A 25,218-nucleotide genomic window follows, 5' to 3' on the forward strand; every position below is an offset into this window, starting at 1 on the left:
TGTGAGTGTGGCATTTTAGGGCTGTCCTGAATACCATTTTTGGAGCTTTGAAGCATCAGTGAGAATCACCATAGATATTTGAAGATTTCTCGGGAGGAGGAGGAGGACAACACAAGCTATCATACTTTCATCATTTATTTACTTATATATTTTGCCATTATTAATCAAGAGTTTAATGACAGATGAGGATACTAATCAGTCACAGCCCTTACAGAGGGCCAAGCTTGTGCACTCATGCACATGAGGCTGCTTCACTGAGCCCTTGTATTACACATGCACTCGGCTTGTATGTTTATGGATTTTGAGACTAATCAAATGCCATTGAAGAGCTTCTTTTTCCTCTTTACCAGTGCAGCTAAAGCCACATTTCCTTCAGAGATATTGGACATCAGTTACCATGGCATCAGTAGAAGCTTCAAAGCATTTTGGTCAGCACTGCTGCATTTATACAGCATGTTTATCCAAACTGCTTTACAAGTTTTGGTTTTGCACTAAATAAGCTCTGTTTCATGAAACAGTTCCATTTAAGAATCTTGGAACCTTGGTGCTATATAGTGAACCCATCCACATTTCCACTAGTTTTAGTGAATGGACTGCCGATCATCTGATGGTTTGATTACCTGCTCGACCTCACACACAACACAACCGCCCAACACAGTTTTGACGTAGTTTGATCAAGGACGTCATTAGCAGCTGGGAACCAACTTTTCACGTTCCAAACAAATGGATTTTTAGTGGAAAAGCTTCAGAACGGGGCTGGGTTCACGTTGGTGGAAAAAGGCCTGTCATTCATCCACTCACATACAGATCCTGCAGGAATTAGATAACATTTCCAAAGTTTTTTTTTGTGTTCAGAACATAAACTGGGCTTTTCCAACTACACTTGTGCACACACAAACACTCACATCAGGATCCACCTGCACCCACTTCCCATTCACCCAGATAGCCCTAGTGACCCTGAGTGTGGCTCTAGCGTCACTCCCTTAAAGTATCAGTCGAACCTTAGCTGCAGCCTTGCTCCTCACCTCGGCCTGCTCTATAATCTTGGCGCTATGCGGTCATGGTGATGGTTAGGATCCGCCGTGTCTCATGTTAGACAGTGCAGGGCTGCGCACGTGTGATTTCATGCTCGGCCATGCGTGTCCTCTCTCAATCCATCCTCCCCTCTTTCTTCCTTCCTCCTCTTCCTTTTTTTTCCCCTCCCATACTCATTTGGTCACAGGGGAGGGTGCAGGAAGAAAGTGCAGGTGAGGGATTCTGACAGTCAGCACTGTCTCCTTTGTGTTTTTTTTTTTTCAACTTTGCTTTTTTTCCCCTACACCTTCATGTGCCTTCACTCCTGTGCCTTCCCACTCAGACTGCATCGCTTTGGTTCTCTCACCTTACCTCCTCTTTATCTCTCTCCGTCTCCCTCCCTTCCTGTCATGAATCTCAAATATGCATTTGTTTTGGTCTCTGATTCTCAGCGCTTCCTTCCATAGGAGACGAGCTGTAGGAAGCTGTTTGATGGTGTTCTGTGTTTAGATCAGATTTCAGCTGATGCTTAATATTTCACTTTTTAGGCTTCACAGTTGTGTTTTGATGCTGACGGTCTGGGGACAGGGGATGCTCCAGTGCATAGTGTAGCTTACACACACCCACACAGGCACATACATGTCTGAATAAAAACATTTCCTAAACCTAGTTTCTTTTTTCTATTTCACATCCGCTTCTCAACTCAATGCATGTCTTTTATTTTCCAAAAAGGACCCATTCTTTGCAATTAATGCATGATTAACATTTTTACACTTATGTTGAGGGAACTCAAGGCACTTAGTTAAGGATGGGAATTTTTTCCTCAGTGGCTTTCCATTCGATATCTTTTTGTTAGTTGGTTTATTAGGATCTCCATTAACTAATGCCATGACGTCAGCTAGTATTCCTGGGCTCCTTGTGCTGCTGCTCAGGCATTGTCTCTTTCTAAGGAAGCCTATTACCACTAATGTGATGAAAAAAGATGGGGGGGAAAAAAGAAGGTCCTTTAAGTCATTATAATGAGACACTTTATGAAATGAAGAGTTTGTGTCTCAAAAAAAAGAAACTTTCTCATTACTTTTCATTGAGTATTTTAAGAAAGATTCTCATTATTTTGAAATACAAACTCATTATATATCACACACTATTTAGTATGATGTCATTGTACAGACAAAAAGAGAATAAAAATAAAATCACGCCTTACCCTCAAGTTAAGTTAATTATTTATGTGATCTTAAGATCTTAAGCCACAGTATTACCTGCAGTTTAACCCTGTGTTTTAGTAGCTTAAACCTTACATTATGCAGGATGCAAGAACCACAGTCTGTATACTTTTTGCAGCAGCATATCTAATGTCTTCTCTAAGACCTGTGTGCAGTTTAAATATGTCACATTTCAGTCAGTCACAGAAAGAGATTTAAAAAAATGTAATAAAATAGATCTAATTCGATTTTTTCCTTGTCTTTTTTAGCATTTTAAGGTTTCATTTTGCACAAAAGAAGGTAACTCTGTATCCATCACTCCAGCACTCCATTTTGATCTTTCTGTGTCCCTCTCTGTGTGTCTGTCCTGTCTCTGTCTCTGTCCACCAGTCCTTGGCTTTGTAGTGCAGGATGTTCAAAGAGAGAGCCAGGATAGAAAGAACACCTTCTGTTTGATTGCAGAGGGGTCAGTGATGATTGCTGCAGGTTTTAGTCCCTCTGAGAAATTGACAGAAGAAAGGCACAGCATGCATCTGTCTCCACATGCGTGTAGGCTGAGGTTTCTGCAAAAATGTTCTGTGAGTGTGTGCAAGCTTCTGGGCGCGTAGCTGGATGTGTGCAATTGTGAATCAGCTCCCAAAAGAAAGAATCTGAGAGAAATGGACAGCTGTGCGGAGGTCTGCTCTGAACTCTCCTCCTGCCTTATTATTTGCCGGGATGTTGTGCCTGAGCGCTGTGCCTGGTTATTACCACCTACAGTCTTTTACTCGCAGCCAATTTTACCAAGCTCTTCCAAAGCATGACCCAGACAGAGGTGGCAAGGGCAACAGAGAAAGGAGGGTGACCTGTGGCAAAAGAGTAGCTCTCTTTTGTAGCTTTGAATCTAATGTGAACTTTCACTGAAGGAGCTGATGTGAAAATCAAAGAGAAGGGCTGTTTTTTTTGCTTTAGCTGCAAAAGGGACGGTGAAAAAAGATGAGGGAAAAACTGCTGCCATTGATTCCCGGAGGTCAAAGGGTGGGGAGCTCAATAGATGAACTGTGCTGATGGAGTCAAATGATGAATGGCAGTGTAAACAACTCATAAACTCGCTCTGATTCCTTTAAATAACCCCTGTGTGTGTCCGGCCGTGTAATGAAGGGCAGCTCTCATCTTCATATGTTAATGACATCCCCTCTCTCAACCTCTGTCACCCCAGGATGACCCTCATCTCCAAATTCAAAGCCACCGCTGTTCAGAGCTGCCCAACTTAAAAATTCTCCAGGCTGCCGCTTCAACCCACCAGTCTAATTTACGACGATAATGATCGAGCAAATTTAAAGCGCTCGCTATCAAGGGAGCTGGCCGGAGCACAGAAAAAGTTAGAGGGGGGGCTGAGAAAAAGACAAGGAGGGAGAGAGGAGTGATTAAAGGTGTAATGGGTGGGCGAAGGCGCCGGGGGGGAAAGGGGCGTTCTCAATTCCTGGGACACCGCGAGGCAGTGAAATATGAAGCCCAAAAAGCAAAGTGACAGAGAAAAATGTCTCTCTCCCTTTCCCGTTTCCCTCACTTATCACTGCAAATCAGCTCTGTGTCGTCAAAACTCCTTAGGTGCATGCCACACCTAGTGAACACCACTAAAGAGGCCTAGCAGACAGGGGCAAAGAAAAAACAAAGTGATTACTTCTGGCTAGCCATGTTTAATCAGCCTCCCACTATGCTTTAGATAACTTCTGACCCAGCCTTGATAGGAAATTAAAACTATTTCTTTGGTGATGGAGAATTCAAGGAGTAGTTTCCTGAAGGACATTCATGTCTTTAATTATATCCTGAGCAATTCTCCATTACGGGGTCAACACTGATGACCCCGTTCAGTCAAGAACCAGGAAGTGAATTACCAGCATTCATCTTATTATTGGTTCCTCCGATGCCCTGTGACCTCACCAACCTTCCCGGGGACCCAGTGTCCCCATTATAGCCCCACAATGTATTAAAGGGCACAATGTGAAATAGGTAGTCATAACATAGATGGGAGTCATAAAATGTGACTTTTCACAAATGTGTTTCAAACTTTTTAACGCTGTGCCTCTTACTTAGAATAGCCCAGTAACCTTTTCCAAGACAGCCAGGGTGCTTAATATTTGCCATTGCTTCTTGAGACTACAGAAGTGCAATGTCCTCCACAGAATAAACTGCTTAAAATCCCCCCAGATACATTTTAAATACTTATAAATGTTTTGTTTAAGATGGTTTGGCTACATAAAAAAATTATATATATTTTTTAAAGGCTGGAAGGACATCTATTCTTTCCCCCTCATTGAGAAATGATGTACCAAGTTGCATAAAACCACGTTGGTTAAAGTTTCCTTTATATTTATCATTTTCCTCAGAAAGTTTTTATGGACTCACACCAGTCTCTTAGACTTTAGCACGAGCACCTTGGTAGCTAGTGTGAAGAGAATTTACAGTTTTCCTACCACACTATCTGTACTGCACAATAAACTCCAACTGAGTTACTTCTAGATTATATAGATGTAAAGTTCAAAGAAAGCCAAAGTCTCATCTCGAACACAGGATTTTCACTACTGCAGCTGCAGTTCCTTACTTCGTTTTGCTCAGTTTTGGTGCTCATGAGAAACCTCGTAGGGCCACTTGTCCTGCCAAAATCCCTGTTTTTCCTGAAAACCACCTCTGTGGTAAGTGTAGTTAGCATCTTATTTGTTGCTTGTTAGCTTGTAACTGACAGTTTTTGACAGCGTTACTGGTTGTAGACATACATATTAAACAGTGCCATTAGAATCTATTATGTACCTAATCTAGTCTGCTCAGGATAAGCAAGTCGGATACAAGTCAGGTGGCAAAATCTCTTTGGTGCCTGTTTTTGGATGGTCCATGTTGAGCATGTTCCCATATGATAACCATAACATTAATTATTTTTTGGGACAATCATAATTTATATGGACTAATTTTTTAGGGTTGAGAGGTGTAGATCACATAACAACATGATTACATAGTTTTTAAAGATTTTTTTTGATAAAGTACTGCAAAGCAGCAGATGTCCTGTTTCTGTGAGTAGTTTCGGTGTTTACAAGGTTCCTTATTCACCCTGTGGATAAACACTGCTTTGCGATGACAGTATCTTCACGCACTTGTCCCTGGTTAGCATTCAGCCATTGCAGTCACCTCCTTGGGTCCGATGTCTAGACAGTAATTTCATGAATAAATACAATAGATATCACCTCCATTTGGCCCTTCTGATTGATCAGTAAGCCCTCTGTTGATATGATGAATACGGTAGAAAGAAGTGCTGTGGTGCATATATCTGACTTGACTAGAAAACAATGCAAGAGATAAAGTGTGTGTGTGTAGTGGGTCCTCACTGTCTGTCAGCATTATGTAGAGCAGATGCATACACAAGCAGAGACATACACACATTTACACACTCGCAACTCTGCACATACATCTGCTGCTGTATTCAGACCAGAATGCTCCTAAAGACAGGGACGGATGTTATGAATACACACACAAACTGCTTACACACAGTCGCACACAATCATGAATGGAGTCTGTAATAGAAGCAGGTCAGGCCGACTGAGAAGGGGCATTGATTTCACACAACTGCAAGACTAACTACCCCCACCGCTCATTGTATCACATCCTTGCAACTCCATACATATTGATTTGGCTGGGTTTGGTTCATGAAAACTTCCCAACAACAGCATTTCATTTTGATGATACGTAACTACCGTCTATGGCTGTAAAGTCAACATAAATAAGTGCTACGATATGGCGCTCTCCCACACAGAGAGGTAACATTCTGGGCTGCTGAGCGAGCTGCGTGAAAGGTCTTCCTCTGCCTGTGGTGCAGAAGATGGAGAAGAGGAGGACGGGGGTGGTGGGAGACACAAAGAAGACCAGTAGCTTCAGCTCTCATGTCCACAGGGTCTTACTTTCTCTCCTCTCACTCACTTATTCTTTCTCATGTTAGTATATGGTTCGTATGTGTGTGTGTAGGTGTCTAGGACAGTATGGAAAATGGCATTTGTTGTGTAATGAGCTATATTTGTAAATATCTCAGTGTATACACCATAAAAAAGTCTTAAAGTGGTGTATTATCTGAAATAGTACCATATTTTTTGTTCAGTTAGTTTAATTTCTCACACTAAGGATCCCAACACAAAATAGGTCATGGACCCATTTTTACTGGTTCACCAATTGACACAGTAAAATCCATACTGTATTTCTAAATATAGTGATTGACACCTTTATTTAGCTCAATTGCAGAAGTTAACAAACATTTATTTTTATTTCTCTCTGTTTTCTGTCTCTCTCTGTAGGTTGAAAAGAAAACCAGTTGCTTTCAGTTTGGTTAAATGATGTTGCTGCGGGACCAATAAAAGCCACATATAAAATATATAGTCACATCGTAAGTTAGTTAATGTCAGCAATGTGCGAGCTAATTAGCAATCTGATCTACATCAGTCATCATAGTGATGCAGCCTATTACTTGATACTCCTAGCTATCTAGTTAGCTAGTCTTTTTGCTCTGTAGCCAAACACTTGTTTACTAGCTAGCTAAGCTACATCAGTCATGAGGTAGCTTTTTATATCTGGGCTGCATTCAGCCTTGGCAAAATTGGCGTTTTGTACAAAAGCAGATTGCAACGTTGCTGCTGATTAGCTACCAAACTCTGACACACCCAACAAATAACTGAAAACATGCTTCAAAACCCGTGCACACTATTATGCACTGCTTGAGGCAGTGGCAAAACGGTGCACCATTTTCAAATTGAACGTACCCTTGATAGCTATTGTAGGCTACACCAACTGTTAACTAGCAAGTTAGATGGCCTTTTGTTCACGTTAGCTAACTTAAGATACCATTATATATTAGGGGCGTTTACAGATCCCACAGCAACATCTTTTAATGTCAAATGGTGTTTTTCTTTTTTACATAGATGAGCTTAGCACATAGCATATCTAAACATATATAAGCAGTAAATTTAACAGACTACTTGTCTAGCACTAGGCATGATGGGAAAAGTGGGTTGCCACTATGATATTTTAGTACAAAGTCTTGTTTTGATCTGTTGTTGTTTGCCCTGTTAAAGTTACTGCATTACTCTGTTAAGTCAAACTTGATTATTGCTGTTGACCCCAAATTTCTTTTTTGGGCCTCAAGCTGAAATTTTTGGGAATCCCTGATTTAAACTTAGGAAAATAAGACAAACTAAAATGGCTGGCATCATTCTGATAGGTTTAGTGTTAAGGTTTCTTATTGTTAGCCAATCACATGAAAAGGTCAAAAGCAACCATGGATCAGTCCATCATTCTGTAATCAAAAATCTTTAAAAAACTTATATAAAGCTCAGTAGTGTCCCTAAGCAACTGTAATTCAAAGCAAGCCAAATTCAAACAATAGTGCATACACTTTGCTCATGTTTGGCGATTTATTTCACCATTCCTTTGAAGATCTGTTCCTCCAGTTTGTGCGTTAAGTGGCTTGGTGGGCGTATGTCCCTCGATAATTCCTCTGATCCCCTTGATTAATGTTCGACCACTGTTAAGCTGAGTGTGATTGATACTGTGTGATGATGGGAACGCACAGGCCCCAGTGAAAGTGTCTGATTGATATCGCAGACAAATACTCCACAATTACTAATTGAAATGTAGCTGGCTGGACCAAAATGACTTTGTCATTAATGTGACATAGCGACTGGCCTGTGTAAGCTTGATGGCCACATAGATTTAGAGAGGCAAAATGAAAGGAACTGAAAAAATGCTGGTACAAAAAATGAGATAAAAAGGACTAACCACTTGAAATTAGAATACTAATAAAATCGTGCAAAAATCATGTTATTAAAGCCAAGTCATTGTTTTCATTAAGATTAATTACAACATTGAATAATACATGATTACAGTCTGCATAATATTTGGATACATTTGAAACTCACAGGATTTGGTTTACACAGAATTTGCTCATTTATGGTCTTTTTGCACATAGGCTCTTTATAAACGTGTTTGGATGTGGTAACAGATGAGTCCACCACACATAGTGTTAAAGATCTGCTGTTTCAGTTTGTATGCCACCCACCAAATCCTCTGCACACAATGGATTACCTGCTGTGATAGATCACGCAGAGAAAGAAGGGTGGAGAGAACATTGTCTACAAGCACTGAAAGATGAGAGTGGCAAGGTGAGGAAATGGGCTGGAAAATTCTGAATAGTGTCATACTATGATGATGCCCATTTCCTCTAAAACAAGATGGAGCGTGTGGCAGCCTTCGAATAAAGGAACAGGAGAGAGGAATTGTCTTTAGAGTGATGGGGGAGTTGCGCTAATGGTCACAGAGCTGGTGCAAAAGAACAGGGGGAACAAGTAAAACAGCATGGACACAGTATCACACAATGGAGGACGGAGGGATCTTTCAAAATGTTTTCATTTTCTATCGTCTTGAAAGGGACTGAGCAAAGTGGCATGAAACAATATCTTAAATCCAGTTTAAAACCTTGCCGTGTTAAGCAGCAACCGCTCAGTCAGCATTTTTCAGTCACGCAAGTAGTCTAACATTTAAACCCTCCAAAGCCATTATCTATACATGTAAAATAACTCTATGTGGCAACGAAGCAAGGAAGGCTAATGTGTTGAAGTGCTGATGCAGTTTCAGCTGCTCGTCTGGCAGGCTGCCTAGGTTGCTGTCTGTCCAAGGGAGAAAAAGTGTCCATGTTCTTTGGCTGTAGGGGTGTCAAAGAGGGAGACAACTCTATGAACCCCCTAGTTTGACATGGTCATTTAAAAATCCCATATAGACCTTACACAAATAAATTGTTCCATTAAAGAGCAAGGTAAGCTGTTACAGTGAGTGTTATATAAGATATTGAACACTTGTTCTAATCTAAGCTGTTAAAAGGAAAATTTGGCACTTTTCACGTGGGTGTCCAGTCAGTGTTGATGGTGTCAGTTGACGCAATAAGTTCCACAGTGCATGCTATATTGAAAGAGAAAGCGGAATTATCTAGTGCCTACATGTATCAGGATGCATTGCGGGCCAGCTTCTGATGCCCACTCTCATGTTGTCCCCACCCTCGCCTATAGCTTTTACTTTGTTGGCCCAAACATAGTGTTAGGAGACAAAAATACTTGTCTTGTATGTCCCCAGGCCCACTTAAGGTGAAGACTAGAAATCCAAGCTGAAATAGTCTGTAGATCGTCCTGAACTACACCACTGTGACATCACTGGATGCAGGAAGAACAACAGATTTTGCAGCATGAGAATTAAGCTTTCTTGATCTATAAAACACACACTAAGGAATTTATTGCTGCACTTGACTACACTTACCATCAACACTGACTGGATGTCCACATGAAAAGTGCCAATGTTTCCCTTTAACTATGTGTTTTTTTTTGCGACATATCTGCATGTGAATGCAGAATCTGTAGACAAGGGACAGTATTTGCGGTGTCAGAAGTGTTCTTGTTTCCCATCGCGTTTGTAGTCTGAGTACTATTGACCAATCCTATTTGAGCAGACTTTGGTTGCATGCAGGTAAAATGTCCATGTGGAGAGGAAAAGAGCAGGACGCATTGGCCGAAATGCAATTTCTGAACCCTTGGGGTATCATCTGATGACCATTTAGTACATTAAATAATGACAGGAACCTGGAAGATGAAGTCTTGGCCAGGATATCTGTTGACTAAACCAGAAGCCCTGGAACATGAGCTGCTGCCCCCAGAGGCAAAATCATTTTCAGATGATAGCTGATTATAAGATTGGGTCCATATTAAAGGTGCAGTTGGTTGGTGAATCGCATTCACAGATTGTCAAATACTGACACATTTGCTATGAGACTGACCTGTGATTGGCTTAAGTGTCTTGTTGCAGGCTAGATTTTAAAATCTTAGAACAAAAGCATGCATAAGTTTTCTTTCAGACCACTTGAATTCCAATGTATTGAAAGGTTATTATGGAATTTTTGCCCAATGAGCCCAAGAATAAACTACAACCTACAACAGCTTAAACTCACATCCACTCCCCTTTCTTGACTCAACTGAAGAAATCTGTTAAAACTGTTAAACCACTACACTCTTACAATTAATTTTGGCACATTTGTTACAGTTGAATCACTAGACTGCTTTGCCATTCATTTTCCTGTATTATTTTTTTTAATAAGCCAATTTTTGAAAATGACCATCAAAAATAGGTTACTCTATCAATAAATAATTTCCATCTTCCATTTATTATTATAACTTAATTTAGTGATAACGCTTAGTGAAAGATCTACATGGTGCTTGAGTCCCAAAGGCAAACAGTGGGTGATAAAAGGTTTACAAGAGGTTTTCACAGAGATGGATGTGTCCACCAAAATGACATTGTTATCAGTCATCATATATATTTCTGTTGACATACAGTAAGTGCATCCATAAAATGTTTGTCTGCAATACTGTGCATGTCAACATTCATCCATGTCCTCTCTGCAACATGATGTCTATTCTGGAGAGAGGGGAGCACTGCTGAGGCTTGCTCACCATAACGGGAATAAATACATTTTATTCGCTCTCCCTGATCAAGTATTCAACACAGGTAACCGCTTGGGCCTCAAGTCATTTCCAGATTATAGCACCTGATACTGAAATCAAATTAAACAAAATTAAAATGAGCCTCTTATAGGCCTAATGAATGGAGAATGTGATGGCTGCTCTTTGCTGCAGGGTGCCAGAAAGTCATAAAGAAAGGGAAAGGCTTTTATGGTCTAAAATCACAGATTATATCAGAAAACAGTCCAATCATAAAGGCCACTTGAGGGCACATGAGTGAATGACCACTGAAAACTGTCAGTGATACGCATTTATGGTTTACTGCTCCTGGACGACTCCAGGGCCTTTTGTCTCCAGGGCCATATAACATACAGAATGTTGCTCTGCCTGCTGTTATGGTAGTTAAACCATGATAAATGTCCACTAGAATTGCCCAACGTCCAAGACAACGTGTTAAAGTATCCTCTAGGGTGCCCTTCCGGTGGAGAAAATGTGGTAAAATGCCCTTTAGAGTACCCTTCTAGTAGAGAAAATTCAGGGAAGTGCCCATTAGAGTACCCCTTCAGTGGACAAAATCAGATTAAGTGACCACTAGAATGGCACAGTGTCCAAGACAACATGATAAAGTGTCCTCTATAGTGGGTACAGCTGGTGCCCTGAGTCCACCATTGGTAGTATACATTTAAAAAGGTGAAGAGAAAATGCCCCATGTGTGACCAGTGTCTGCTCTTTCCCACACTCTCCTCACCAGAAGCCATCGAACATCACTGCAGGCGAAACTTCAGAAGACGAGTTCTGATGAGAGCAGCGTGTGTGTGTTTGTGTGCGAGGATGAGTGTATGCGTGAAATGCCTGGCACGTTCCAACATGTCTTAATCAGTGCCAATAGCTCAAGCGAAGCCCCGCAGCTCTGGTGGGCCGGTGGCTGGTTGTCTGGGAAGAAGCAAACACACTAACATACAAACACAGACACTGACACAACTGCGAACGCCATCTGGCTTTTGCAGGCCCCCGTGGAGGGACCGGGCCCTCAGAGAGATGTGCGAAGGAGTGGGTGGTCACTGGGTTAGGGGAAGGACATGATGGAGGGAAGGAAGGAAAAGGATGGAGGGAAAAAGGGAAGGAAGAGTGTGCAAAATTGCAGACTGATAGGCCTCCACCTGCCCACTACTTATTGCTAATTGGCCATCAGGCTGTTGATGCTGTGCCAACACAAAAGCGCGATGCCAGCGTACAATCTGACTGCCATATTTTCCACCTCTCTTCGTCTCTCTCTCTCTCTGTGTTTACTCACATGAATCTTGCTGTCCTTCCTTATCCTGTCACTGGTTTTCAGTCCACAATCCATGGAGACCACATGGAGTCTAAGAGAAATGTGATCTGAAAGGCCAAATCCTGCAGGAAGAAATAAATGCCACACAAGACAGCTTATGGCCTCCATTTTCTGAGGAGTGGCTGTCCTGTGAGGCTACGGGGAATCTACAAGCACATCGCTGTTGCTTTGACTTAGCACCTGGTGTCCTTGCACTAGGTTAAGTGAAGTTTCCCATGAAAAAAACAGCACTGTTTCCTTTGCATGCTAATGAGGTCTGTCAGTGCATAATGTACGGGTAAACATACCTGACAGCTGCAGAGTCTCCCTTTCTAGGAAATATATTTCTGAGATCCTGTTTGAACTGTAATTGAAAGGTGGTAAAATAACCTCCAGTGTCCTCAAAGCCTTTTCTAGTTTGCTGGTCTCTAAGGTTTGTTGGTCCTCAGTGTGAAAACATACTATGTGTCCATGTGTGTCTGTATGTGTTATCATAGTAACCCTTCTTTCTCATTACCCTCAGTATTATGTTTGATAATCAGATTGACATCTAGAATTATATGTGATACTTTACAGCATCAGTCTTCAACAATTGAGCCCTCGGGGTCACTGCAGGAGGTCCCTCAAATTATTATTTGATAATTATTTACATTTTTTTTCTTTTATTTCAAAATAAAAATAATTTTGAAAATGCAAATCAGCATGAATTCAACATTAATATGCCTATGTAAAAAACAAAAGAACTCATTGTACACATTTACAAAAGCTTCCCATGAATCCTTGTGTAATCATGTGAGCTACTAAACACACTAAATCACTGTGCAGTACATATCCATTACAGCAAACTAGTTAACTACATGAAAGAAATTGGCCATTTAGCTGTCTTATTATCCCAAGCGCACAGCTTGTGAGCCATCATGGACCGTTTTGTAACTTCACAATCAAGATACTATGACATATTCTCCACCTCAGAAACCACTAGCTGAAGTGCAGAGGGTGAGGCTAAAGCAGCTGACACGAGGAGGGGGTCCCTGCTCTGTCTATTTATTAGTTAAGGGGTCCGTGGCCAGAAAAAGGTTGAAGACCCCCTGCTTTTCAGGAAACAATTAATCGGTGGTACAAAATAAGAGGAGTGAAATGAAGCGATTTTGTTGTTTACTTGTTTACTTCAGGTTTCTAACACAGAGGCTTGCTTTTTAGTGCTAATGTATGAACCGATTGTGATGTAACTTAAAAAAAAAAGAGGCCTTCTAAAGACATTGTGAAGGACAATGAAAAGTTTTTATAGAGAATCAGCAGTTAAATTGATGCATACTAACACATACTGTCATTTAGATGCAAGTGTAAACTCACCATTGGTTTTATGGCCTAGCGTTTTGATGCCTTCAGTTTTGCATTATGGACATCACCACCTTGTTTTTTGCAACAAGAGCATGTGGGTGTCCCAGTGGGTCTGCAGCTTGGGTGGTGCTTTGTTTTGGCACATTCATTCAGCAGGAAAAAAATGACAGCCTGCCAGGCCACAAAGCTTCTTGTATTACAGTGGAATAGTGCACTAAAATATGTTTCTGAAGACATTTTAGGTAAGAAACAGGCAATGTAGTGACAGAATCTTGATCCATAATTAAGTAACACTACCTGCTTTGACAGTTTGATCTGAGTTTTGTGAGCTTGGTGCATTGAGCTGGACAGACTGACTGAGAATTTACTCTGGATAGGACCATAATTTGCAAAAGGAACATCACTGTGTACTGAAGAACACTTGAAATTAGCAATTGAGACCATAAACACATTAGGAAAATGATCAGTAAGGTCTTAAATCATTTTGAAACCCATGGAGTTACCCCCTGCTGGCCATTAGAAAGAAATGCCATTAAAACATTTTATTGCATCATTATTTGGTTGCATGTAGAAACAGACTTTCTACAGCTTATTTTATAGTTTTGTATTGGCCATTGACAGATATATGTCAATGGTAACCCATATGAGTTCTTTTTCTGTCTTTCTATAGTCCTGATTTAAAATATAAAATTACACTGCAATCACAGAAAGTAGAGCATCATAAGCAGGCTTGTCATTGGGAACATGCATCGTAACATATAGCAGAGTATGAACAATTAATCAAAAGTCTATTTTGGCAGAGTAATAGCGGCTTTGATTGGAAATGAGTATGGGCACTTAACCGACAAATGGTGACAAGTGGGCTGGGGTAATTAATAACCCTTCATTGAAGAGCTAGAGGAGGAGTGGCTAGTATTAAGTTTGCATCGGCTAATACAAGCAAGGAGAAATACAAGAGGGTAATCATCATCAAATCAAAGTTATGTGCCTTTAACAAACCAGCCTCTTTTTTTTTAACTGAAAGAGCGAGACAGAGGAGAAAATTTGCCCCTGGGGAGTTGAAGCATCAGTGAAAAGAGGAGAAGGCAGAGTAGGAAGAATATGATTATGTAGCTGGGCATTGCAAATTGAATTATTTAAATTTACGCACTGTAATCATGGCCAAGGGAGTGAAAATAAAACGGTGAGAGAGCCAAACGAATGAACCACAATGACAGAGAGTGAAAAAAATGCAGACTAGTGTGCGCGGTGAAATTTTGGTACACATAATTTCAAACCATGCATGTACCAAAGCTCTCTGTCCCAGAGAAATTCGGGAGGTCATTTGAAATGCGAGGTTTGCCCGTCCTCTGAGACAGAAAGGACGGAGAGCCGTGAGCTGTCAATGGATCTGAACCATGTGAGCTCGGCACTGTCCCACTCCCTGGCAATCAAACCACGCCTCATCAGCTGGAAAGCCAAAGCTCCATGTTGAGAAAACGTTAAAAATAACTGCCATGGCACAGCCTAGGTTGTCAGCGTTGTTTCCACGGATTCATTTATGTAATCTATAGTTGGAGCTCCCTCACAAGCCAATCCCAGAGAGCCAGGGATCCATTTCCTCCCCTGATTAAATTTCAACTCAGTCGTTTTGTGTGCCATTAATCCTATGTGCTTTTTTTATATTACCGATCCCTCTGTAGTTCCAATCATCCTAGATTAGCAATCCTCCATTACATGTTCCCCTCTCATTTCCATAAGCATTCATCCTCTCGTGTTACATGCTAGCAGTGGTCCCTATCTATTGGCTAACAAAGGGACATCTCTGCCCATTTGCTATTATTAGTGTGGAAGCCTAATGACTTTATCAGACCCTGCCACAGAGTGATTCTGTAAACCCTCGCAGTGCATAAACTGGACCAGACACAGGGCAGAGCTGAATAAAGAGTGTAGGGGTCTTTAATTAAATGTGTCATCTTGGCATTTGATAAGCACAGCAGGGTATTATAGCTGCCAGCTATGGAGCCTGATGGTGGGAGAGGGGCCTGAAAGCCAACTGTCCCCATCTATCATCAATACTACAAACAGACAAAAGAATAAAACATCACACAAAAATCTGGACACTCATATGTATATTTATATACATACATACTTATAAACAGTGCAGTAAATAACCCCAATAATGTTATTCAAGTTAGTGAACCAGGATATACAGAAAACATTTATCACCTGTTATGGCAATAATGAGGTCTTCCACCAAACAATTATGTTTGAAAATAGTGTAATTCAGTTCATATCATTCATCAATTATATCAGAAATATTATCCAAAAAAAATCAATCCATAATACAGCAATACTGACTGATCTTTTTTGCAACTATAGGGGAGGCAGGGGATGGTTGCAACACTTGTTTCATTCCTACCTTGAGTCAGTGTGTTGACAGATGTTACAGCTGCTATTCAATCTCAGTATGAGACAAAATATTGTCTGTTTTAATGTGGCTGCTTAGCTCGGGGACAGCTGAAACGGTGTGTTGCAGTCGTCCCCACTCTTTCACCCATGACATAACATAACATTGTGTGCTAGCTCAACCTAGACACATGCTAAACATGCCGGTTAGAAAAACTTAGCGAGTTTTTAATAATTCATACAAAAGGTCAGGACAGTGTGACAAAGTTGTTTTCTTTCAATAAATGCAGCAGCAGATGTTGAAGAATCGAATTTGTTGCATCCATCCCCTGTTGCCACTGTCCCCAGTCTACCCCATATGTGGTCAGTTGGGAAATTATACAGAATATGATGTGTCTAGGCTCATTTGTTGTCCACTAACCAGACTTTCTCTAATAGTAGTGGAGAAGTCTTGCGGCTGCAGTGTATGCAGGTGGTGTTAGCAAACATTTCAGAGAAATCAGTGTTTAAATCCCAGAGACAACATCTGACATCTGAGAGTAAAGATGATTTTCTTCAACTAACCCAATCTTCAAATATGGATTGCACCTAGAAAGTGCCCACACAGCCCTCGTTCTCTGTCTAAATTATTGAGCGCATACATGCGATGTGTTTACTTGGCCTGTGTCCATATGAATAAGTAATGCTGTGTCACGCACAGAGCATGTAAAGAGATATGAAGGCCGGAGGTTTCCACACAGTGAAGAGGGAGGGGAGTTTGAGATGTTTAGTTAGGAATGAGAATGTCATTCTGGATGTCTTTCTGAAATGTAAGCCTGTCCTTATCAGAACAGATTTTCCAGTTTTACATACAACCCCTCCAGAGCGTCTAGTTACAGTTAAAAGACAGAATGCAGGATAGGAAAGTGTTTAATTAACACCTGAAAGTGCCATTTCCTGTATTACCTTGCACCATTACATATTCAATTATTAGTTTTTCATCTTTTTTTTCTTTATTTTCTTTATTACATGGCCTTTTATTATGAACAGTAAGGTTCAGAAAACAGGTCGGTTTTAGTCCCACTTTCTACATTACTTTAAGCTGTTTACAAGGTTCATTTTTAGAAGGTAGGTCAGCTCAATTTAGGTGAGTTCTGCTCCTAGAGGTCTTTTGAGCGGACACTCTTAATAAAACCGAACTCCATTCTTAGAGCAGGTATTTTTTCAGAGTAAAAACTTTAGTTACACCTTCATGAACACTCTTTTCTGATTCACTTCGATCTACATGTACAACCGGCACACATGTGATTACTTAGTAACATCATTAACTGGCCTGTGATGAACTGTGATGAACTTGCATTGACTGGTCCGGCACTACAGCGCTTTTGTCACCAGACAGGAGAGTGATGTATGCGGTCTGTAACAGTGAGCAGGATAGATAAGTGTTGACCTCTTAAATATATAGACAGACAAGTCCCCTCAGTCCTTTCTGGGTTGGTTAGCTGTGTCATTTCAGTGGGAAAAGCACCAAACTAAGTGCTGGTTGGTGGATCAGATACATGCCAAATTAAACACAGACTCAACATTGATAATTTATTTAATCATGTGTCTTACACTACTTGAGTTTTTTCAGCAAAATCAGAATAACTACTCAGTTTGAGTTCTTGCTTGATGCTGGAGAAAGCAAAAGCCTGTTTATTGGAATGTCATGATGATTTTGTGATTTTTTTTTTCTTTCTTCCTGTTTTTTTGTTCCTGTTTTCTTCCTTGGCGTAACTCAAATGTTTGTATGATCAAAAAATGGGGATGCAAAAGCTGCTTAGTTTGTGCCACTGCTCAGACGCCTACGCAGCGCCTCATACTGCCCTCCCCACAATCCATTAGTGTAAAACCAGTACATCTGGCCGGCTCGATTATTCAGTGATTGACCCTTTTTATTGAATGGCTCCTGTCATGTAATTACATCTCCACCTGACACCCCAACACAACAGACAGGATATCATCCCGCTCAATTTCCTGAAGTGCCTGTCAAGATTTTTTTCCTCCCCTTTGCTCTCGTTGATAAGACGCTTCACACCATTTGAAATTAGAAGGACACTTTCCTCTGTATTTCAGTGAAATCAGTCAGGGATTTAACACCATGGCGTTAACTACGTCAGCCAGTGAAATTAATTCCAAAGAACTCCAGAGCTGGCGTTGCCTATGTATCCGCTGTTGTTGACCTTGTGTTATACATGCTAAGAATGTGCAAGCTCAAGTTTCCAATTGAGTGCAAGGCCACATTATTATTTTTATTCCATGCAGATTACACCAGTAGAAGGCATACAGATAATCAGCATCACTTGACTGGTGTTTGCATCGTAAACACGTGAATCAAAGAGCATTATAATAGACTTTCTGTCGTATAAGAGTTGTACAGTAGCAGTATGGCTGTACTGTATGTGTTTGTTTATCAAGTCGCATGTATTTGTGTGTTTTTTCATGCGGTTGCTTCTATTATTGCTGGTGGTTTGAAACAACTTAATTTAATAAGCACTGATACAGCCACTCTAGGTCATTAAGTCTGTGGGAGAAGGAGACGACAGCTTCATGACTAATTATTATGTTGGCGATGTCACCTCGTGCCTTGGCTCTTCACTAGTGTTCATATCGTGCATGAGGATGAGAGGGAGAAGAAAGAAAGAACAGTGTGCAAGAATTACTGGAGTGAAAAGAATAGATTTTTAGTCCAGATTTTCATTGAAAAGATTCCCCTTGAATGTATTTACCCATAAGCTTGCTTTTGTTATTGTTTGATAATCATTTCAACTCTCCTCTAATTAAAAACTCAATTCTTCCCTGGCCGTTAAAATGTGCAGGACAGCACTTTTTGCCTCTCTGATTGGCAGCAGCAGTCAATACCATGATGGAAAGTCATGTTAGCATATTCAAAGCAGGCATCCCCATCTGCCTATTGATAACCTGAGCATGTTAACCCTTCAACCTTGCTCTGCTGCGAGTCAACAGATAAGCTCTGGAACCTGATGTCTCCATCAGCCTCATCCCTAATGAGCCCTCATGCAGCCAGTCGATAGGAGGCCTGCACTTAGGTGCTTAATGTCCTCTAGTGAGCTGAAGCACCAGCAGCAGCTGTCAAAGGAGGGAGAATGGGATGACGAGGGCGAGAGGTATAGAAATGTCGAGGACATTCCTGGACCTCTGCCTTTATGTGTCTCTACATTTTTTCTCTCTTCCATCTTTCTTCCATCTTTCTTTCACTTTCTTGCCTTTTCTGTCACACAGTTGAGGTATTGTATACTGTAAAAACACTCTGGGGTTTAACGAGAGATAGGCAGTATTTCAATTAAATGTATTTAAAATACATATTTAATTACTTTGGTGCATTTTGTAATTTATTTAATGTATTTAATTTACAATGTTGAATATTTAATTTCATTCTAAATGTTCACGTTTAAACTGTAAAAAAAAGAAAGTAAAAAAAAAACATGTTTACAACTGTCATATTTTGGGGTCATATTTTGCGCTTCATAATCCAGCACACATTTTCAATGGGAGACTGGTCTGGACGGCAGGAAGGCCATTCATGTACCTGAACTCTTTTAATACTAAGCCATGCTGTTGTAACACATGCAGAAGGTGTCTTGGCATTGTCTCACTGAAATAAGCAGGGACGTCTCTGAAAAAGACGTTGTCTGGTTGGCAGCATATGTTGCTCTAAAATCTTTATGTACCTTTGAGCAATAATGTTGCTTTCACAGATGTGGCAGTTAAACATGCCACACATTTCCATACCATCACAGATGTGCTGGTAACAATCTGGATGGTCCTTTTCCTCTTCAGGAGGACACATGTCCAGAATTACCAAAACCAAATTGAAATGTAGACTCACCAGATCAGGGAATACTTTTCCACCTTGTGTCAGTCTATCTTAAATGACTTCAGGTCCAGAGAAGTCAACAGCATTTCTAAATGATGTTGATATATGTCTTGGGCTTTGCATAGTAGGGTCTCAGCTTGCATTTGCAGAAGCAGCGCAAACTGCCAACAGTGGTTTTCCAAAGTGTTTTCTACAGCATATGCTTTAAATGCAGTGCTGCCTGAGGGGTCAGATTCTCTGAATCTTTGGCTGACATTATGGGTTATATATAGATAGATATATATATAGATGATGAAATCCCTAAATTACTTATAATTCAGTCTTTTTGAGAATTTTGGGATGTAGACACATTTCCCATAACAGTATTTTGTATTTTACTTAAATACATTTTATGAGGAAGTATTTTCAATTTGTAACAAGATATTTTTTATGTATTTGTGCCCATCTCTGGGTATGATCCTCTTTGCATTCTGACTGAGTCCATGTTTGGTGAAAACAAATCATCTCCAACCACCGGAGGGCATCCCACTTGTTGGTATTGTGACATCTTATTGGCTCTATGGGAGGAAATCTGCTGTGAAGACTGATTTGTTAACTGTAGGGATTTGTGATATAGAGACGCTGTAGGGTTGCCATGCAGTATAGATCTAAAAATGATGATTTTGTTGCCTTCTGTATTCCCGGCTCCTGACCTATAATAATAAGTGTGAAAAATCCAGTTGGGGGCAGGTTGCAAGTGTGGAAGCCAGTTGTTGTAGGGGCATGACTGGGGTGACTGAGTCCAAGGTCTTTGCTGTCAGACAGCATCAATGATTTAGCATGCTGGGCACCCACTTTGATATAAAAAGCACTACAAAGAAATGTAACAGTGTGCAGTAAACAGCACTAGCAGGCATGCTACAAACACACACACAAATATAAAAACAGACATCACAAATAAGCAATATCATTGATCAGTCTCAGGGCAAAAAAAGGCCAAACTGTTATGGATGGGAACACCAGGAAAGCAACAATGAAAATGTGTTGAATTAGCCTGGGTATTAATTAAAACCAAAACCATGCAACAAAGTAATCAGACACAGCAGACCAAACAGTTTTCCTTGGTATTTTGGTTTTCTTAAGCGTATTCAGCTGCTGTGTTGCCCTGTTGCGGACAGCAGCGGCAGTGGCTTCTGTGTGCAGAGCGTGTAACGAAGGCTGACACATCGAGGAGGCAGCAGTCACCCTGTCCATTAACTCTGAAATCCCGATTCCAGTCAGCTATACTGCAGCAGAGGCTCTGCACTTTTGCACACACACACACACACATCTGCAACACACACACAATCAGTCTCGAATGTAGGCACAAATTCACCCAAAACATGCCCTAAAAGGATATTTTCTGCTTCTGTTTTTTGAAAAGTTGTACTTTACCAGTGATAAGTGAAACTGTATACAGAGAACTGCAAGGAAAATATTTTCAGCTGAGGGGAAATCAGTGGAAAGTGTTTATTTCAAGGGTTTCTCCCTTTAGATAAGAGATGACACAAGAAGGAGCAAACATCAGAAAGGGGGATTATGACCAAAACTGCCTCCCAGAGGGAGCAAATGATAAAGACTAGAGCTTTTTTAAAAGTCTAAGCTGGGAGCTGGTGTTGGTGGGGGAAAGGATTAAAATGACAGGTATGAATATCAAGAGAAGATTGGGTCATCGTGGTGAAAGGACACTCAGTGCCGAGAAACTGTGCAAACCGATATCTGTGTAGACAGGAATCTACAAATACTGTCTGGCATTATATTATTCCCTGGTTTACCCGCTGCTTCTGCTGGACAAATACATTTCTCTGCCGTTTCAATTAGCTTCCCAGATGCAGCAGAGTCTTTACTGAAGTTCTTAATTTGGCAGTTTTGAATGTAAACTTGTTATTTCAAAGTTGTCTTTCACCGTTCAAGGCCAGCTCAGGGCCAACTAAATGCAAACTTTTAATATGCTGAAAAATATCCTTGAAACATATCCACATACTGCCTCCAACAGGCAGCACAACATCACTTCACACTACAGTAGGTTGAATTTATAAAGCAGTGTGTTAAAAAAGTAGCATCACAGGTCCCAGCTGAGTTAAGATTTATTAAAACCTGACTTTCCAATCATGTCTAAGCACAGTTACCTAATTAGAAAAGCATTTTATTTTCAGTCATGTTTAATAATGTTTTTGATCAATATTTCATATCTTATGCTGATCAGAGCTTACATAGCTGTAAGTGCAGGTTTTATTCAGTTCAATTTTATTCCCTTTTAATGCAGCCGTTCTATCCAATTAGCATAAAAATAATAAATAAATCAGAAAATTCAGTAGATTTATTCATGCGTGATAGATTCAGATCCAGAAAACACAAGGACTGTGAAGGTGAACGTTAAAGACTGTAAATACATAAACTGAAAGTAATTTTAAAAAAGAGTCGATATAATTTCGACACATCATTTTCAAGGATCTATAAAAGTAATTATCTGGCTTAATGAGTGTTTTTCAACCCGGCCAGGGTGTAGATCTCTGGGATAAAATATTGGGCTTGGTTCATGTATGATTATTTTTAAATGTAGTTTATTGAAACATTTCTTTCTTTGCCAGTCATCTGCACCATTGCCCAGTCGGAAAACAGACAGACACAGTCAATGTCTTAAAATAGCCTGGGGAACTAACAGTCAGAAATAGATGAAATTAAAAAAGTGTAGTCTCAGATCTCAGGTTTGTTTCTGGTCTCAGGTTTGGCAGTACCAGTCAAGTTCAGTAAGGCACATGGCATACCTTAGGGATTAATATGAGACATTTTCTATCCCGGGAACAGAAGCATACTATTTCAGACAACACTATATGTAATAAGGAGAAAAATGGGCTGCTGGTTTGTCTGATCCAGTGGATTATTTGGCGGTATTAATAACTATTTAGGCAAAAGCAGGCATTTATGTTAATCAACATTAGAATGAACATAATATAACCTGCACAGACAGCTTTTCTACAGCTGCCAGGGTGAACTTTGTCTGTCACTGTCTGTCTGAATGGAAGTGATATTTTACAAATCTTCATTGTCTAAGCAAACTAAATTTGTTAATAGTTTGGTGTTTTCAGAGACATTAGATTTGATATTCCACTGGTGTTCATAGTCTGTGTTCACAAGCCCTAGCAGAAGGCTCACACCGTGTGCTGCAATAGTCGGGCTAATAAAGTCTATGATCACTCAAAATTAAAAAGCAAAGTTCTCAAAAAGCTCTCACTCACATGATAGATTTCTGATGGATATTCTGGCTGTCTTTCAGTATTCTGCCCAGAAGTGTTTTGAAAACACTATGAATCTGGTGGGTTTTTTTTCTGGTTTCCAGTCATGATGTTTCCTGGGAAGCTGGAAATAGTGTGGATGGGCAATTCTGGGAATCCTGTTTCCCAAACAATATGTAACAATGGAGCATTGAAAAATGAGTATTGCAATCCACATAGTGAGATGGAGCCATAAAAATCCTGTTTAAGATACAGAATATAGCAGAAGCAATTTGTTCTTTTCCCAAGCCCTCCACCCACAGACTCAAAGAAGCTCAGGCAGACTGCAGGAATGCCGCAGGAGCATGACATTGTACAGTAGTTTGAGTTTGAGTCCTCCACTATCCACTGAACAGCCACTTCTAACTGTCAGTTGTCCATCAATGCAAAGCTAAGCCTGTTCTGCTGAAAACAAAAGTGCAGTGATCTGAAAATACACACTCTGGAGTTAGAGTTCAGTGACTTCCTGTCTTACTGCCTGCCAGACTCCATTAACATATTGTTCATTCAACCGTTACAAACATCTGTTTCTTGCAAAAAGTTATTAGTGATTTCTTACCACTCAAAAACAGTCATTCCAGCCTGGAATGGAAATTTCAAAGGAGGACAACGTGGCTGTAGCTTTGTTGTCAGAGTAGTGAGTACTTCAGCCTAGTATGTTTCCTTAATTTTTGATGACATATTATGTTCACTTTATTTTTATTAGAGAGAATATATTACAGAATTTCCCTTTAAGCCACAGTACTCCTCCCTGTTTTAGTGTATTAACTGAGCAACTGCTTGGAAAACATATTATCATGCCATGCTCACTTAAATCTCCAGTGCAAACCTGAGCACCCATGTGTGAAAACACTTTTGTGCACAGGTTGCTGTTTTTACACACACAGATGCATGAGTGCCTCTGCAAATATTTAGTGAATGCAGCCCAGCACGCCTGGTGGCTTTGTCTGTGTCACGCTCGTCGCATCTATGACTGTGTTTGCAAACCATGTAGGATGCTATCAGCCGTAGCCCAAATTGTAGCCCGAGCCATGTATCTCTTATGTGCAGGATAAGGCCAAGAGAATTCTCTCCCCAGTCTGTTCCCTGCAGATTTCTCATTGTTGCTGTGTGTTAATCTCAATAACAGCGAGGACTCTGCGCTCCCTATCTGGAGTTTAAATCGATAGGCACTTCCATTTATCGAACATAGACCCCAGCAGAGCATCCAAAACGGCTTATGTCTTAAATAAGCTGTTGTACAGTGCGCTCTGTCTGTCTGTCTGTCTTTCTGTTCATGTCTTTTTTTTTTTTTTTTTTTTGCACCCTCTTTCCCTCACACATACACACACTCACATTAGCTGCTGCTTCTCTTCACGTAGGCTTTGGATAAATTAGATGTGATTCAGCAGGCATTTTAAACACTGGGGCGTCTCGTACCCTAGAGCTCTGCAATCTGGCTCCCCAGAAAGATGATGACTCTTTCTTTCTCTTGCTCCCTCCCTCCTCTCTCCTCTCCTAACTTTCCCTCTTGCACCGTGCTCTGTCCCCCTCTCTCCCCGGTGCTATTGTTGGGCCTTCATTGCGTATAGAAATTGTATTTAAAATCCTTAAATCCTTGTCAAAATTTCTCCCTGTGTGCAGGAGATTACTGTGAGCCAGTATTATTCTGGAATAGCTTTAGCAGGCACTCTCCCTCCCCACCAACCTTTGAGCATGTACCCTGATTATTACCTTCACAATGGCACGTAGAAAGGGATCGTTTTCAGGTCCCAGTAAACCTGTAAATCACCTTCTGGAGTAGTTGCAAAGGAAAGAGTAATCACTTTAAAAAGGGAATATTTCAGTGCTATTGCTAATAGCAATAAACAACCATTACAGCCTGGAGTTTTGTCACAGTGTGAGTTGCACTGACACCCCATTTGTCTGTTAGAACTCACCAGAAACATCTTTTTTCCATATTGTTTTGGCTTAGTGAGAGGAATATGCTCCGGGGCCAGTCGTCCGTGGCTTCAGGTTAGGGGGGCCCCCTCACAGACATGGATGAGGGAAGATGAGGTGGAGATGAGCCCATCTGGCCCAGACAGCTGGGTCCACAGCTGGAGGGACAGACAGTGACAGCTGACTCACCACACAGCGCTAGGCTGCAGAGATGGATGGATGGATGGCTGGAGGGGGAGGAAGGGAGCAATGGAGAGTAGAGGTGAGAGAGATGGGGAATGTATGCCAGCCTGCCACCTTATTTTGCATTTCCGCTACGTAGGAATTGAGATGGAAAAAGAAAATGTGATTTTTTTTTTCTTTGTAGATAAGAGAC

At 40.7% G+C, this 25,218-nt stretch overlaps 1 protein-coding gene across 6 annotated transcripts in view; it reads left to right on the forward strand.

Moving 5' to 3' along the window:
- The window catches only part of nrxn2b (neurexin 2b), an 884,227-nt gene that overhangs the window by 548,013 nt on the left and 310,996 nt on the right, over window positions 1-25,218 (forward strand). The gene's annotated exons all lie outside the window — the stretch shown is intronic.

Source organism: Lutjanus erythropterus, chromosome 23 (assembly GCF_056507025.1).
Source record: "Lutjanus erythropterus isolate fLutEry1 chromosome 23, fLutEry1.hap2, whole genome shotgun sequence".
Taxonomy (NCBI): domain Eukaryota; kingdom Metazoa; phylum Chordata; class Actinopteri; order Lutjaniformes; family Lutjanidae; genus Lutjanus; species Lutjanus erythropterus.